Source organism: Ursus arctos, chromosome X (assembly GCF_023065955.2).
Source record: "Ursus arctos isolate Adak ecotype North America chromosome X, UrsArc2.0, whole genome shotgun sequence".
Classification (NCBI taxonomy): domain Eukaryota; kingdom Metazoa; phylum Chordata; class Mammalia; order Carnivora; family Ursidae; genus Ursus; species Ursus arctos.
Genome location: NC_079873.1, coordinates 30851773 through 30855807, shown reverse-complemented (window position 1 = coordinate 30855807; position 4035 = coordinate 30851773).

Below are 4035 nucleotides of genomic sequence, written 5' to 3'. Positions count from 1 at the left end.
GCAAGTCCTAGGATGACTGTACCATGCAGCCATACACCACCTTCCATATCCCTACCCTTCAGGCTGGTTTCAACGCTCCACACGTACACCTGCCAAAACCACCCTTAACCTGGATGCTCCCTCCACACTTCTGCTGGATCTTCCCCCAAATGAGGCCACAATCCACACATACAACTCCCTCCAGTGACTCCACTGGCTGCATGCTGGCTTCACCCATGTAACTACTTAGGCTAGCTTCACTGTACATTGAAGTATATGCTGACAAGTTCCATCCTAGTATTTTTGCACTCTTAACCTATGCACTTACTGTTGGATTTTCCCCTTGACTGTCCTGTCCACATGCCCAATTCATGCACTTCCTGCCACTTTCTCTCTTAGGCTGCCTGTAACCTCCACCTATGCACCTACATGCCCCAGTCATGAATTTTTTTACCAAGGTCTCCCCTAGGATAGCTACACTCTCCAGTAGTATACCTATTGGTAGACCCTCTGTTAGGATGGGTGCTTCCTCCATCCATGCATCTCCTGGTGGTCTTACCTTAGTCTGGAGTCTCCTTCCAACCATGCACTGTAAGAAGGGTACTACCATAGGCTGCATCCTCCATTCTCTAACGTACAACCTGTCAAGATTTTCCCAAAGCTGGATGTTCACTCTTTTCATTCATGTCCGGACTTTTTTCCCCTCTGCTGAATCCTCCTTCCGTCCATGGATGACCCATCATTCTCCCTTAGTCTGAGTTCACCCTCTAACATGCATTTCATAATGGTCATCTCCTAAGCTTGCTAAATTCTATGCCAATGTACCTTCTGTCACACCTTCCAACAGGCTGAATGCTCTATTTCTTGCCAATTCTAACTTAACCTAGCTGCACCTTATACTCATGCATCTCCTGCCACGTCCTGCCTGAGGCTGATTGCCTCTTCCACTATAGCACATCACTGGGAGACCTCTCCTAGGTGAGATGTTCTCTCCAAACATGTACCTCTTGCCAGAACCTTCTATAGGATGGCTGTGTCCTCCACTCATGTACATCCCCTTACTTCTTCAGTAAGCTAGAAACTCCATACACTCATGTACTACCTGTTAAGTCCACTCCTCCTGCCAGATCCTCTACTTGGCTGGCTGTACCGTGCACCCCTACACACCTGCTGTGTCCCTCCTGCAGATTCTTCTCCTTAGAGTAGATGATCCCTCAACACATGCCTCTTCATTACGTCCTTCTCTAGGCTGGATGCATCCTCCATTCATGAACCTTCTAAAATGTACTCCCCTAATTTGCTGATTCCTACATCCATGAACTTCCTCCAGGGTCCCATTCACCTCCTGCCAATTCCCATACTATGATGCTTCCTTCACACACACAAATCCTGATAAATCCTATCCTAAGCTAATTTCTCCCTCCAAATAGGCATGTGCTACAGGGTTCCACCTTAGGCTGGCTGTACTCTATAGCAATGCATCTTTCGTTATGTCTGCCATTACACTGGCTGCATCCTCCACTCATCAACCTTCTGCCAGTTTCTAGCCATTGCCTACCTACACACTGCACCCCTAAACACCCTACCATATCCCCCGCCATGCTGGCTCAATGCTACACATATACCTCCTGCTGAGACTACTCTAGGCTGGATGTTTCCTCTACCAATGCCTTTTCTACTGGATACTCCTTTTTGGGAAAGGAAAAAAAAAATTTATTTATTTGAGACAAACAGAGTGTGCGTGCATGAGCGTGGGAGGGAGGGGCAGTGGGAGAGGGAGAAGCAAACTCCCCTGAGGAGCAGGGAGCCTGATCTGGGGCTCGATCCCAGGACCCTGAGATCATGACCTGAGTTGAAGGCAGACACTTAACCAACTGAGCCACACAGGTGCCCCTCTACTGGGCACTCCTATACACTCACTGGAACTTCCATCCATGTACCAATAGGTGTGTTCTCTAGGCTGGATGCTCCCTTCACCTATGTATTCCATGAAGTGTATTTGTGTGGGTTGTACTCTCTCCACCCACCAAATCTTTTAATTATGCTCAAATTGCGAAAGAAACCATGGACAAAGACCTAAAGAAAACCAGCAGAATGATGTCTCACCAAACAAGTATCGGTGATAACAAGACAGAAATTAGTAAAAGGAACCAAATATAAATTCTGAAAGCTGAAAAGAACAATAACTAAAATGACAAATTCACCAGAGTAGTTCAATAGCAGATTTTATCAAGCAGAAGAAAAAAAAATTAGTGAAATTGAAGATAAGGCAACGGAAATTCTCAAGTCTGAGAAGAAAAAAGAATGAAAATCAATAAACAGAGCCTAAGAGACCTGTGGGGCACCAACTCATATACCAGCACATGTATGGAGTTCCAGGAGAATACAAGCAAGGGAAAGGGGCAAGAAGTACCTTTGAGAAAATAACGGCCAGTAGCTTTCCAAATTTGATAAAAGATATGAATCTACACTTCCAGAGGTCAACAAATTCAAATGGAGTAAAAGCAAAGAGATCGATACTGAGGCACATCATAATAAAATCGTCAAAAGCCAAAGAAAAACAGAAAAACATGAAAGCAACGAAAACTACTCACTTATAAGGGATCTTCAATCAGATTAGGAGAAGCCAATTTCTCATGAGAAATCATGGAGATAAGAAGGCAGTGGGATGATGTATTTGAAGTACTGAAAGAAAAACAACCTTTAACCAAAAACACTGAATCTTGTAAAACTACCCTTTAAAAATGAAGGAGACTGACATAACTGAAGGGAGAAATAGACAACAACACAATTATAATAGAAGATTTCAATACCCTGCTTTCAGTTATGGATAGAACAAGACAGAAGATCAATAGGTAAACAGAGAACTTGAAAAACACAATAGATCACTGCATCTAACAGACAGATGTCTAACAGACATCTACCCAATAACAGCAGAATATATACATTCTTCTCAAGTGTACGTGAAACATTCTCTAAGACAGACCATATATTAGGCCACTAAACAAGTCTTAACATTTTCTAACATTTAAGAAACTTGGAATGACATTATTTTCTCTGACCACAATGGAATGAAACTAGAGATCAACAGCAGAAGGAAAACAGGAAAATACACAAATATGTGAATTTAAACAATATACTCTGAACCAACCAATGGAATAAAGAGAAATCAAAAGGGAATTTAGAAAATACGTAGAGACAAAAAATATAGAATTTTTTTTAATTTTAAAAAGAAAATATTAAGAGACAAATGAAAACGAAAACACAAAATACCAAAAACTAAAAAAAAAGGAAGACCTCAAATCAACAACTAATTTTACACCTCGAGGAACTAGAAAAAGAACGAACTAAACCCAAAATCAGCAGGAAGAAATAACAGATTGGATCAAGTATAAATGAAATAAAAAAGAGAAAAGTATCAATGAAACTAAGAACTGAATTTTTGAAAAGATCAACAAAACTAATAAACCTTAAGCTAAACTAAAAAAAGAAAGAGATGACTCAAATAATAAAATTAGAAATGAAAGAGGTAGGGGTGCCTGGGTGGCGCAGTTGGTTAAGCAACTGACTCTTGATTTCAGCTCAGATCACGATCTCCAGAGCTGTGAGACTGAGCCTCACACTGCGCTCCATGCTGGGCATAGAGCCTGCTTAAAAATTCTCTCTCAGGGTACTTGGGTGGCTCAGTCAGTTAACGGTCCAACTCCTGGTTTTGGCTCAGGTCATGATCTCAGAGTTGTGAGACCGAGCCTGCTTAAGATTCTCTTGCTCTGGGGGTACCTGGGTGGCTCAGTCGGTTAAGGATCCAACTCTTGGTTTTGGCTCAGGTCATGATCTCAGGGTGGTGAGATTGAGCCCAACATACGGCTCTGCACTCTGTGCAGAGTCTGCTTGAGACTCTTTAACTCTCCTCCCCCTCCCCTTTTGCCCCTTCTCCCACTTGCATGTGCACTCCCTCTCCAAAATAACATTTTTTAACAAAAGATTCTGTCTCTCTCCCTCTCCCCTGTCCCTCCCCCACCCCACATTCTCTTTCTTAAAAAAAAAAAAAAAAAG